This window comes from Lissotriton vulgaris, chromosome 8 (assembly GCF_964263255.1).
Source record: "Lissotriton vulgaris chromosome 8, aLisVul1.2, whole genome shotgun sequence".
Classification (NCBI taxonomy): domain Eukaryota; kingdom Metazoa; phylum Chordata; class Amphibia; order Caudata; family Salamandridae; genus Lissotriton; species Lissotriton vulgaris.
This window is the reverse complement of record NC_141696.1, coordinates 373,754,841-373,769,616: the sequence shown is the minus strand read 5'-3', so window position 1 is coordinate 373,769,616 and position 14,776 is coordinate 373,754,841. Positions and strand designations below refer to the sequence as shown.

Sequence of the window (14,776 nt, the reverse complement as noted above, 5' to 3'; positions counted from 1 at the left end):
CATTCCTGAAAAAAGGCAAGGCAAGGTTTTCTTTAATTACCCTCCCCCGTCCTCCTGTCAGGATACTTTAAGGCGGAAGGCCTCTGATTTTCAAGAGGTCTTTGACAGGTGCCATTTACATTTCTAGCAAACAACAGGATGTGTGGAGGGTCAGAGGGAATATTTAACGACCTGTCCACTTGCTCCCCAATTGACAGACAAAAAACACGAAAAGTGGAACAGGTCAGGGTAGTGGTGTGTGGCAATACCAGTAACTAGGGTCCAGCCGGCTGCGAAAGCGAACCAGTGTTCATTGGGAAACAAAAGGAGCTAGTCTCAATCCCATCAGACCACCCCTTTGGTGGAATATACGTCATGTGGGAATTGCTGATCAATCCATCTCTTGGCTGGCCATATAGTGCCAGTTCTTGAAGTGGATGTCAGAAGACTAGTCAAAATGTTTGCCATCCTATGGACTAGATAGTGCGCAGTGCTCAAGTGAAAGTGATAATAAAATGACTACACTGGCTCTGAAAGAGTATGTATATAACAGTCTGTGTGTCAGGGGATAAAAACAGCGCTAGGTAGTATGACTACCCTCTGGCGCTAGTGAAATGTGGTCGACATGTTTCTGCCCAAGGGGGATTTCCCCGGCATTCTTCAGGACCTCGGAAAAGGATAGGCTACTGCCGCTGTGACTGGGACAGTCACAAGGAATGATAACTAGCAAAACAAATACTAGAAAAAAGGATACATGTCTACCAAGAACATTCATGGTTGGACGTCCACTAAAGGGAAAGAAGCATTTCTTCTTCCTATCAATAAAGACAAACAAAACAAAACAAAAATTGTTAGCCAACAACACTGGGTAGCACATACACAACCCCCTAGATCCAGAAAACCAGAACAGACCAAACACACCAGCAGAATAATTGGCATTCTGCTTTTTGAAAATAAGCATAGTAGCTTCATCACTTAGAGGCATTTCCTCATAGCGATACTCACCCAGCATAATGTGGGTGACAACCTCACCTCACCCGGCAACCGCTCGGGAGCGTGAGGCCCCGCTCTGTGGTGTAGAAAAAAGAACACAATGAGCACACTGCCCTATAGTGCCCCAGCCAATCGCTCTACACACAAACCAAACAGACTTGTAATAGGTACCCAGCTGATCTACCAAAATACACATATAGCAGCAAATCCCGTACATTGTATAAAGGATAGCACAATATAGACATTCCAAATAATGTCTCCAAGACATCCACACATGATGTATACACCTCTTCGGTCACAAAGGGGTGTACCCCCATTATAAACATTGACGTGCCACTGGTTGGTAGTAACTCAAAAGACGTCCTCTGTATGTGCTTAAACCTTTTGTTCAGATACCAGCACTCAGTTTGTTAATAGCGCTGGTTCAAGCAGATTGAACAAGATAGGCTGGATGGACCTGAAAGCAGGATACCTTCGATATCAAGGATCCATTTCGTATTAATATCCCCAAACTGTATATAAGCACGAGTGAAAGGGGCTCACAGTAAAATTAGATCCCCAGGCTGTCCCCGATATGGACCTCTGATGAATCAAGGGGTCTCAGAAAACGTGGTGTTAACCACCTATATCCTAGAAAAAACATGTCAGGACTGGTCTGCACACAGGTTGTTACTAAGTGGCAGAGAGTCCGTGAGGACACTCACCTGTCCGTCGTTGCCTCGGTACATACAGCGAGCGGAAGTGGAGGCACCCGTAGGTCAGCCCTCTGCTCTTATGTACCCGCCAAGGGAGAATGGCAAAACAAGAGTCCTTCCGGAGCATGGACCTATCCATAGTAGACGCGAGGCTGAACTACTACTCCATCGCGCATGCGCAGACACTGCATTGCGCATTTAGAATGGAACGTTAATACAAAAGGCTCACCTCGTAATGTTGGTGTTAAGTATTATTAATTACAGCTTAGTCACAGCGAACCTTAGTGAGAAAGTATTCACCAAAGCCTAGCCCCAGCAAAGCTATGCGAGCAAAACGCTAGAGAGACACTTTGCCATAGCGCATGCGCACACAAATCAGATGCATAGAGGAATAAGGAAATGGACAATGTGAAGCCTTACCTTACTCAAAATTGAACAGACACCGTCTTTTGGCCTGCCCACTTCTTTGTATAGAAAAACCCTTAGTTAGAGTGGAGAATACTATTAAAAATCCCTGACATTGAGTGAGTGGCACAATACCAGACTCACAATATCTTAACAAGGAAATCAATCACAGACATGTAAATTCAGTAAAAGAGAACTATCGTAGGACAGACGTCGATATTATTATAATAGTGACACATGGAGAAAAATTCCGTGTGCTAACCTCGCTTAGGTGTTGAAAAGGGAGTGTATGCTGGTGACTAGGCGATCAGGGGGGTCACACATACAAGCAAGTTTGGTGAGCTATTCATGGTGCAAACTCATTGTGTTTGCATCCTTTGTAAAAAGACCCGCAACTTAAAAGTTGCACAAAATACTAGCAAACAACAGGATGTGTGGAGGGTCAGAGGGAATATTTAACGACCTGTCCACTTGCTCCCCAATTGACAGACAAAAAACACGAAAAGTGGAACAGGTCAGGGTAGTGGTGTGTGGCAATACCAGTAACTAGGGTCCAGCCGGCTGCGAAAGCGAACCAGTGTTCATTGGGAAACAAAAGGAGCTAGTCTCAATCCCATCAGACCACCCCTTTGGTGGAATATACGTCATGTGGGAATTGCTGATCAATCCATCTCTTGGCTGGCCATATAGTGCCAGTTCTTGAAGTGGATGTCAGAAGACTAGTCAAAATGTTTGCCATCCTATGGACTAGATAGTGCGCAGTGCTCAAGTGAAAGTGATAATAAAATGACTACACTGGCTCTGAAAGAGTATGTATATAACAGTCTGTGTGTCAGGGGATAAAAACAGCGCTAGGTAGTATGACTACCCTCTGGCGCTAGTGAAATGTGGTCGACATGTTTCTGCCCAAGGGGGATTTCCCCGGCATTCTTCAGGACCTCGGAAAAGGATAGGCTACTGCCGCTGTGACTGGGACAGTCACAAGGAATGATAACTAGCAAAACAAATACTAGAAAAAAGGATACATGTCTACCAAGAACATTCATGGTTGGACGTCCACTAAAGGGAAAGAAGCATTTCTTCTTCCTATCAATAAAGACAAACAAAACAAAACAAAAATTGTTAGCCAACAACACTGGGTAGCACATACACAACCCCCTAGATCCAGAAAACCAGAACAGACCAAACACACCAGCAGAATAATTGGCATTCGCTATGAGGAAATGCCTCTAAGTGATGAAGCTACTATGCTTATTTTCAAAAAGCAGAATGCCAATTATTCTGCTGGTGTGTTTGGTCTGTTCTGGTTTTCTGGATCTAGGGGGTTGTGTATGTGCTACCCAGTGTTGTTGGCTAACAATTTTTGTTTTGTTTTGTTTGTCTTTATTGATAGGAAGAAGAAATGCTTCTTTCCCTTTAGTGGACGTCCAACCATGAATGTTCTTGGTAGACATGTATCCTTTTTTCTAGTATTTGTTTTGCTAGTTATCATTCCTTGTGACTGTCCCAGTCACAGCGGCAGTAGCCTATCCTTTTCCGAGGTCCTGAAGAATGCCGGGGAAATCCCCCTTGGGCAGAAACATGTCGACCACATTTCACTAGCGCCAGAGGGTAGTCATACTACCTAGCGCTGTTTTTATCCCCTGACACACAGACTGTTATATACATACTCTTTCAGAGCCAGTGTAGTCATTTTATTATCACTTTCACTTGAGCACTGCGCACTATCTAGTCCATAGGATGGCAAACATTTTGACTAGTCTTCTGACATCCACTTCAAGAACTGGCACTATATGGCCAGCCAAGAGATGGATTGATCAGCAATTCCCACATGACGTATATTCCACCAAAGGGGTGGTCTGATGGGATTGAGACTAGCTCCTTTTGTTTCCCAATGAACACTGGTTCGCTTTCGCAGCCGGCTGGACCCTAGTTACTGGTATTGCCACACACCACTACCCTGACCTGTTCCACTTTTCGTGTTTTTTGTCTGTCAATTGGGGAGCAAGTGGACAGGTCGTTAAATATTCCCTCTGACCCTCCACACATCCTGTTGTTTGCTAGTATTTTGTGCAACTTTTAAGTTGCGGGTCTTTTTACAAAGGATGCAAACACAATGAGTTTGCACCATGAATAGCTCACCAAACTTGCTTGTATGTGTGACCCCCCTGATCGCCTAGTCACCAGCATACACTCCCTTTTCAACACCTAAGCGAGGTTAGCACACGGAATTTTTCTCCATGTGTCACTATTATAATAATATCGACGTCTGTCCTACGATAGTTCTCTTTTACTGAATTTACATGTCTGTGATTGATTTCCTTGTTAAGATATTGTGAGTCTGGTATTGTGCCACTCACTCAATGTCAGGGATTTTTAATAGTATTCTCCACTCTAACTAAGGGTTTTTCTATACAAAGAAGTGGGCAGGCCAAAAGACGGTGTCTGTTCAATTTTGAGTAAGGTAAGGCTTCACATTGTCCATTTCCTTATTCCTCTATGCATCTGATTTGTGTGCGCATGCGCTATGGCAAAGTGTCTCTCTAGCGTTTTGCTCGCATAGCTTTGCTGGGGCTAGGCTTTGGTGAATACTTTCTCACTAAGGTTCGCTGTGACTAAGCTGTAATTAATAATACTTAACACCAACATTACGAGGTGAGCCTTTTGTATTAACGTTCCATTCTAAATGCGCAATGCAGTGTCTGCGCATGCGCGATGGAGTAGTAGTTCAGCCTCGCGTCTACTATGGATAGGTCCATGCTCCGGAAGGACTCTTGTTTTGCCATTCTCCCTTGGCGGGTACATAAGAGCAGAGGGCTGACCTACGGGTGCCTCCACTTCCGCTCGCTGTATGTACCGAGGCAACGACGGACAGGTGAGTGTCCTCACGGACTCTCTGCCACTTAGTAACAACCTGTGTGCAGACCAGTCCTGACATGTTTTTTCTAGGATATAGGTGGTTAACACCACGTTTTCTGAGACCCCTTGATTCATCAGAGGTCCATATCGGGGACAGCCTGGGGATCTAATTTTACTGTGAGCCCCTTTCACTCGTGCTTATATACAGTTTGGGGATATTAATACGAAATGGATCCTTGATATCGAAGGTATCCTGCTTTCAGGTCCATCCAGCCTATCTTGTTCAATCTGCTTGAACCAGCGCTATTAACAAACTGAGTGCTGGTATCTGAACAAAAGGTTTAAGCACATACAGAGGACGTCTTTTGAGTTACTACCAACCAGTGGCACGTCAATGTTTATAATGGGGGTACACCCCTTTGTGACCGAAGAGGTGTATACATCATGTGTGGATGTCTTGGAGACATTATTTGGAATGTCTATATTGTGCTATCCTTTATACAATGTACGGGATTTGCTGCTATATGTGTATTTTGGTAGATCAGCTGGGTACCTATTACAAGTCTGTTTGGTTTGTGTGTAGAGCGATTGGCTGGGGCACTATAGGGCAGTGTGCTCATTGTGTTCTTTTTTCTACACCACAGAGCGGGGCCTCACGCTCCCGAGCGGTTGCCGGGTGAGGTGAGGTTGTCACCCACATAATGCTGGGTGAGTATCGCTATGAGGAAATGCCTCTAAGTGATGAAGCTACTATGCTTATTTTCAAAAAGCAGAATGCCAATTATTCTGCTGGTGTGTTTGGTCTGTTCTGGTTTTCTGGATCTAGGGGGTTGTGTATGTGCTACCCAGTGTTGTTGGCTAACAATTTTTGTTTTGTTTTGTTTGTCTTTATTGATAGGAAGAAGAAATGCTTCTTTCCCTTTAGTGGACGTCCAACCATGAATGTTCTTGGTAGACATGTATCCTTTTTTCTAGTATTTGTTTTGCTAGTTATCATTCCTTGTGACTGTCCCAGTCACAGCGGCAGTAGCCTATCCTTTTCCGAGGTCCTGAAGAATGCCGGGGAAATCCCCCTTGGGCAGAAACATGTCGACCACATTTCACTAGCGCCAGAGGGTAGTCATACTACCTAGCGCTGTTTTTATCCCCTGACACACAGACTGTTATATACATACTCTTTCAGAGCCAGTGTAGTCATTTTATTATCACTTTCACTTGAGCACTGCGCACTATCTAGTCCATAGGATGGCAAACATTTTGACTAGTCTTCTGACATCCACTTCAAGAACTGGCACTATATGGCCAGCCAAGAGATGGATTGATCAGCAATTCCCACATGACGTATATTCCACCAAAGGGGTGGTCTGATGGGATTGAGACTAGCTCCTTTTGTTTCCCAATGAACACTGGTTCGCTTTCGCAGCCGGCTGGACCCTAGTTACTGGTATTGCCACACACCACTACCCTGACCTGTTCCACTTTTCGTGTTTTTTGTCTGTCAATTGGGGAGCAAGTGGACAGGTCGTTAAATATTCCCTCTGACCCTCCACACATCCTGTTGTTTGCTAGTATTTTGTGCAACTTTTAAGTTGCGGGTCTTTTTACAAAGGATGCAAACACAATGAGTTTGCACCATGAATAGCTCACCAAACTTGCTTGTATGTGTGACCCCCCTGATCGCCTAGTCACCAGCATACACTCCCTTTTCAACACCTAAGCGAGGTTAGCACACAGAATTTTTCTCCATGTGTCACTATTATAATAATATCGACGTCTGTCCTACGATAGTTCTCTTTTACTGAATTTACATGTCTGTGATTGATTTCCTTGTTAAGATATTGTGAGTCTGGTATTGTGCCACTCACTCAATGTCAGGGATTTTTAATAGTATTCTCCACTCTAACTAAGGGTTTTTCTATACAAAGAAGTGGGCAGGCCAAAAGACGGTGTCTGTTCAATTTTGAGTAAGGTAAGGCTTCACATTGTCCATTTCCTTATTCCTCTATGCATCTGATTTGTGTGCGCATGCGCTATGGCAAAGTGTCTCTCTAGCGTTTTGCTCGCATAGCTTTGCTGGGGCTAGGCTTTGGTGAATACTTTCTCACTAAGGTTCGCTGTGACTAAGCTGTAATTAATAATACTTAACACCAACATTACGAGGTGAGCCTTTTGTATTAACGTTCCATTCTAAATGCGCAATGCAGTGTCTGCGCATGCGCGATGGAGTAGTAGTTCAGCCTCGCGTCTACTATGGATAGGTCCATGCTCCGGAAGGACTCTTGTTTTGCCATTCTCCCTTGGCGGGTACATAAGAGCAGAGGGCTGACCTACGGGTGCCTCCACTTCCGCTCGCTGTATGTACCGAGGCAACGACGGACAGGTGAGTGTCCTCACGGACTCTCTGCCACTTAGTAACAACCTGTGTGCAGACCAGTCCTGACATGTTTTTTCTAGGATATAGGTGGTTAACACCACGTTTTCTGAGACCCCTTGATTCATCAGAGGTCCATATCGGGGACAGCCTGGGGATCTAATTTTACTGTGAGCCCCTTTCACTCGTGCTTATATACAGTTTGGGGATATTAATACGAAATGGATCCTTGATATCGAAGGTATCCTGCTTTCAGGTCCATCCAGCCTATCTTGTTCAATCTGCTTGAACCAGCGCTATTAACAAACTGAGTGCTGGTATCTGAACAAAAGGTTTAAGCACATACAGAGGACGTCTTTTGAGTTACTACCAACCAGTGGCACGTCAATGTTTATAATGGGGGTACACCCCTTTGTGACCGAAGAGGTGTATACATCATGTGTGGATGTCTTGGAGACATTATTTGGAATGTCTATATTGTGCTATCCTTTATACAATGTACGGGATTTGCTGCTATATGTGTATTTTGGTAGATCAGCTGGGTACCTATTACAAGTCTGTTTGGTTTGTGTGTAGAGCGATTGGCTGGGGCACTATAGGGCAGTGTGCTCATTGTGTTCTTTTTTCTACACCACAGAGCGGGGCCTCACGCTCCCGAGCGGTTGCCGGGTGAGGTGAGGTTGTCACCCACATAATGCTGGGTGAGTATCGCTATGAGGAAATGCCTCTAAGTGATGAAGCTACTATGCTTATTTTCAAAAAGCAGAATGCCAATTATTCTGCTGGTGTGTTTGGTCTGTTCTGGTTTTCTGGATCTAGGGGGTTGTGTATGTGCTACCCAGTGTTGTTGGCTAACAATTTTTGTTTTGTTTTGTTTGTCTTTATTGATAGGAAGAAGAAATGCTTCTTTCCCTTTAGTGGACGTCCAACCATGAATGTTCTTGGTAGACATGTATCCTTTTTTCTAGTATTTGTTTTGCTAGTTATCATTCCTTGTGACTGTCCCAGTCACAGCGGCAGTAGCCTATCCTTTTCCGAGGTCCTGAAGAATGCCGGGGAAATCCCCCTTGGGCAGAAACATGTCGACCACATTTCACTAGCGCCAGAGGGTAGTCATACTACCTAGCGCTGTTTTTATCCCCTGACACACAGACTGTTATATACATACTCTTTCAGAGCCAGTGTAGTCATTTTATTATCACTTTCACTTGAGCACTGCGCACTATCTAGTCCATAGGATGGCAAACATTTTGACTAGTCTTCTGACATCCACTTCAAGAACTGGCACTATATGGCCAGCCAAGAGATGGATTGATCAGCAATTCCCACATGACGTATATTCCACCAAAGGGGTGGTCTGATGGGATTGAGACTAGCTCCTTTTGTTTCCCAATGAACACTGGTTCGCTTTCGCAGCCGGCTGGACCCTAGTTACTGGTATTGCCACACACCACTACCCTGACCTGTTCCACTTTTCGTGTTTTTTGTCTGTCAATTGGGGAGCAAGTGGACAGGTCGTTAAATATTCCCTCTGACCCTCCACACATCCTGTTGTTTGCTAGTATTTTGTGCAACTTTTAAGTTGCGGGTCTTTTTACAAAGGATGCAAACACAATGAGTTTGCACCATGAATAGCTCACCAAACTTGCTTGTATGTGTGACCCCCCTGATCGCCTAGTCACCAGCATACACTCCCTTTTCAACACCTAAGCGAGGTTAGCACACGGAATTTTTCTCCATGTGTCACTATTATAATAATATCGACGTCTGTCCTACGATAGTTCTCTTTTACTGAATTTACATGTCTGTGATTGATTTCCTTGTTAAGATATTGTGAGTCTGGTATTGTGCCACTCACTCAATGTCAGGGATTTTTAATAGTATTCTCCACTCTAACTAAGGGTTTTTCTATACAAAGAAGTGGGCAGGCCAAAAGACGGTGTCTGTTCAATTTTGAGTAAGGTAAGGCTTCACATTGTCCATTTCCTTATTCCTCTATGCATCTGATTTGTGTGCGCATGCGCTATGGCAAAGTGTCTCTCTAGCGTTTTGCTCGCATAGCTTTGCTGGGGCTAGGCTTTGGTGAATACTTTCTCACTAAGGTTCGCTGTGACTAAGCTGTAATTAATAATACTTAACACCAACATTACGAGGTGAGCCTTTTGTATTAACGTTCCATTCTAAATGCGCAATGCAGTGTCTGCGCATGCGCGATGGAGTAGTAGTTCAGCCTCGCGTCTACTATGGATAGGTCCATGCTCCGGAAGGACTCTTGTTTTGCCATTCTCCCTTGGCGGGTACATAAGAGCAGAGGGCTGACCTACGGGTGCCTCCACTTCCGCTCGCTGTATGTACCGAGGCAACGACGGACAGGTGAGTGTCCTCACGGACTCTCTGCCACTTAGTAACAACCTGTGTGCAGACCAGTCCTGACATGTTTTTTCTAGGATATAGGTGGTTAACACCACGTTTTCTGAGACCCCTTGATTCATCAGAGGTCCATATCGGGGACAGCCTGGGGATCTAATTTTACTGTGAGCCCCTTTCACTCGTGCTTATATACAGTTTGGGGATATTAATACGAAATGGATCCTTGATATCGAAGGTATCCTGCTTTCAGGTCCATCCAGCCTATCTTGTTCAATCTGCTTGAACCAGCGCTATTAACAAACTGAGTGCTGGTATCTGAACAAAAGGTTTAAGCACATACAGAGGACGTCTTTTGAGTTACTACCAACCAGTGGCACGTCAATGTTTATAATGGGGGTACACCCCTTTGTGACCGAAGAGGTGTATACATCATGTGTGGATGTCTTGGAGACATTATTTGGAATGTCTATATTGTGCTATCCTTTATACAATGTACGGGATTTGCTGCTATATGTGTATTTTGGTAGATCAGCTGGGTACCTATTACAAGTCTGTTTGGTTTGTGTGTAGAGCGATTGGCTGGGGCACTATAGGGCAGTGTGCTCATTGTGTTCTTTTTTCTACACCACAGAGCGGGGCCTCACGCTCCCGAGCGGTTGCCGGGTGAGGTGAGGTTGTCACCCACATAATGCTGGGTGAGTATCGCTATGAGGAAATGCCTCTAAGTGATGAAGCTACTATGCTTATTTTCAAAAAGCAGAATGCCAATTATTCTGCTGGTGTGTTTGGTCTGTTCTGGTTTTCTGGATCTAGGGGGTTGTGTATGTGCTACCCAGTGTTGTTGGCTAACAATTTTTGTTTTGTTTTGTTTGTCTTTATTGATAGGAAGAAGAAATGCTTCTTTCCCTTTAGTGGACGTCCAACCATGAATGTTCTTGGTAGACATGTATCCTTTTTTCTAGTATTTGTTTTGCTAGTTATCATTCCTTGTGACTGTCCCAGTCACAGCGGCAGTAGCCTATCCTTTTCCGAGGTCCTGAAGAATGCCGGGGAAATCCCCCTTGGGCAGAAACATGTCGACCACATTTCACTAGCGCCAGAGGGTAGTCATACTACCTAGCGCTGTTTTTATCCCCTGACACACAGACTGTTATATACATACTCTTTCAGAGCCAGTGTAGTCATTTTATTATCACTTTCACTTGAGCACTGCGCACTATCTAGTCCATAGGATGGCAAACATTTTGACTAGTCTTCTGACATCCACTTCAAGAACTGGCACTATATGGCCAGCCAAGAGATGGATTGATCAGCAATTCCCACATGACGTATATTCCACCAAAGGGGTGGTCTGATGGGATTGAGACTAGCTCCTTTTGTTTCCCAATGAACACTGGTTCGCTTTCGCAGCCGGCTGGACCCTAGTTACTGGTATTGCCACACACCACTACCCTGACCTGTTCCACTTTTCGTGTTTTTTGTCTGTCAATTGGGGAGCAAGTGGACAGGTCGTTAAATATTCCCTCTGACCCTCCACACATCCTGTTGTTTGCTAGTATTTTGTGCAACTTTTAAGTTGCGGGTCTTTTTACAAAGGATGCAAACACAATGAGTTTGCACCATGAATAGCTCACCAAACTTGCTTGTATGTGTGACCCCCCTGATCGCCTAGTCACCAGCATACACTCCCTTTTCAACACCTAAGCGAGGTTAGCACACGGAATTTTTCTCCATGTGTCACTATTATAATAATATCGACGTCTGTCCTACGATAGTTCTCTTTTACTGAATTTACATGTCTGTGATTGATTTCCTTGTTAAGATATTGTGAGTCTGGTATTGTGCCACTCACTCAATGTCAGGGATTTTTAATAGTATTCTCCACTCTAACTAAGGGTTTTTCTATACAAAGAAGTGGGCAGGCCAAAAGACGGTGTCTGTTCAATTTTGAGTAAGGTAAGGCTTCACATTGTCCATTTCCTTATTCCTCTATGCATCTGATTTGTGTGCGCATGCGCTATGGCAAAGTGTCTCTCTAGCGTTTTGCTCGCATAGCTTTGCTGGGGCTAGGCTTTGGTGAATACTTTCTCACTAAGGTTCGCTGTGACTAAGCTGTAATTAATAATACTTAACACCAACATTACGAGGTGAGCCTTTTGTATTAACGTTCCATTCTAAATGCGCAATGCAGTGTCTGCGCATGCGCGATGGAGTAGTAGTTCAGCCTCGCGTCTACTATGGATAGGTCCATGCTCCGGAAGGACTCTTGTTTTGCCATTCTCCCTTGGCGGGTACATAAGAGCAGAGGGCTGACCTACGGGTGCCTCCACTTCCGCTCGCTGTATGTACCGAGGCAACGACGGACAGGTGAGTGTCCTCACGGACTCTCTGCCACTTAGTAACAACCTGTGTGCAGACCAGTCCTGACATGTTTTTTCTAGGATATAGGTGGTTAACACCACGTTTTCTGAGACCCCTTGATTCATCAGAGGTCCATATCGGGGACAGCCTGGGGATCTAATTTTACTGTGAGCCCCTTTCACTCGTGCTTATATACAGTTTGGGGATATTAATACGAAATGGATCCTTGATATCGAAGGTATCCTGCTTTCAGGTCCATCCAGCCTATCTTGTTCAATCTGCTTGAACCAGCGCTATTAACAAACTGAGTGCTGGTATCTGAACAAAAGGTTTAAGCACATACAGAGGACGTCTTTTGAGTTACTACCAACCAGTGGCACGTCAATGTTTATAATGGGGGTACACCCCTTTGTGACCGAAGAGGTGTATACATCATGTGTGGATGTCTTGGAGACATTATTTGGAATGTCTATATTGTGCTATCCTTTATACAATGTACGGGATTTGCTGCTATATGTGTATTTTGGTAGATCAGCTGGGTACCTATTACAAGTCTGTTTGGTTTGTGTGTAGAGCGATTGGCTGGGGCACTATAGGGCAGTGTGCTCATTGTGTTCTTTTTTCTACACCACAGAGCGGGGCCTCACGCTCCCGAGCGGTTGCCGGGTGAGGTGAGGTTGTCACCCACATAATGCTGGGTGAGTATCGCTATGAGGAAATGCCTCTAAGTGATGAAGCTACTATGCTTATTTTCAAAAAGCAGAATGCCAATTATTCTGCTGGTGTGTTTGGTCTGTTCTGGTTTTCTGGATCTAGGGGGTTGTGTATGTGCTACCCAGTGTTGTTGGCTAACAATTTTTGTTTTGTTTTGTTTGTCTTTATTGATAGGAAGAAGAAATGCTTCTTTCCCTTTAGTGGACGTCCAACCATGAATGTTCTTGGTAGACATGTATCCTTTTTTCTAGTATTTGTTTTGCTAGTTATCATTCCTTGTGACTGTCCCAGTCACAGCGGCAGTAGCCTATCCTTTTCCGAGGTCCTGAAGAATGCCGGGGAAATCCCCCTTGGGCAGAAACATGTCGACCACATTTCACTAGCGCCAGAGGGTAGTCATACTACCTAGCGCTGTTTTTATCCCCTGACACACAGACTGTTATATACATACTCTTTCAGAGCCAGTGTAGTCATTTTATTATCACTTTCACTTGAGCACTGCGCACTATCTAGTCCATAGGATGGCAAACATTTTGACTAGTCTTCTGACATCCACTTCAAGAACTGGCACTATATGGCCAGCCAAGAGATGGATTGATCAGCAATTCCCACATGACGTATATTCCACCAAAGGGGTGGTCTGATGGGATTGAGACTAGCTCCTTTTGTTTCCCAATGAACACTGGTTCGCTTTCGCAGCCGGCTGGACCCTAGTTACTGGTATTGCCACACACCACTACCCTGACCTGTTCCACTTTTCGTGTTTTTTGTCTGGCCATTTACATTTCCACTTGACGGGGATGCCATCTTCAGGGTCTCCGAAGCTTTTAAGGGAGTGAGCTGGCAGATACAGTTTTGAAGTTGTCGTGACATAGACAGAGATGAACAATTTTAATAGAAATAATCTCTGGGGAATTTCCATTAGAAATATAAGGTTCACAGATTAATCAGATTTTAGATAAGTAGACAAATACAAATAGGGATATATTGTCTAGTCCTTCTCTAAGCCCTATTATCAGAATATGGGTTTTATGCTTAAAGGAAATAACATGGCTACTCTTGTCTAAACAGTAAATAGCACTTGTGATTGCTGTTATAGCAGAGAAATGAGAGCCTTATGTTTGTGCTGTCTCCCTTTTACACATTATGCCCGTAGGCCTTGTGACTCTCGCGGGTATGTAGTGCGCTTTACAAATGATTGATTGATTGAAGACTCTTATATGTGTCTAACTAATATTAGAGGTCGGCTTTGACACATGTCTCAAATGGTGTATTTCACATTATTTTGCTACAGCATAGCCTGCACCAGTCAGGGTTACTAGGGCAGCTCTTAATCGATATTTTAGTCACTTACATATGGAGTAAAATCACAATGTACACATTTGACAATTGACTTTTAGGCCATCATGATGTGGCCTTAGAAAAAGATAGATTTGTGAATTGGGATTAGCTAATAAGTAATCATGTCTGGGATGAGATCATGTACACTGTGAGGCTTTCCTAGCCTTAGTGCAGAGGAAATATACGATTTTACTAACAACAATGAGGTAACTGTAATAATTAAAATACCTTTATTACTATTTCAAATCGCAATAATTGTTAACATAAGAAACAATCCATATAAGAGCCAGGAGCATGCTAGAGGAACTCCCCTCACTGCAAAATCAGAAAAATGGCTTCAAACTTAACAGAATCAGTAGAACAGCAACACAATTCCAACCCCCAGAAAGGATTAAAAGTGTGATTAGAAACACAAGAATAGTATAGGCAACCACAAAGCAATCCAGTATTGCAAGGAATAACAACAAGGCAAAAGAAATGTAACAGTAGAATAATAACACTCATCCGGACCGGGTAGAAGAGATATTCTATTCATCTCAAAGCTAAAAAACGGTGATGGATCAAGCCCTGATCTGTTGACTGGGTAAGAGTGGTCTGTTTAATTCAGATACTCTGTCCATCACCACCCCCCTTTTCTGAATCTTAAGAAAGAAGCAACATGTAAGGATAGAAAGGGAAAATAAGGATA

The 14,776-nt window shown here is 43.9% G+C and overlaps 1 protein-coding gene across 1 annotated transcript in view; it reads left to right on the top strand.

Annotated features, from left to right (window-relative positions):
• Positions 1 to 14,776, top strand: part of SYTL5 (synaptotagmin like 5) — a 1,215,112-nt gene that overhangs the window by 354,845 nt on the left and 845,491 nt on the right. The gene's annotated exons all lie outside the window — the stretch shown is intronic.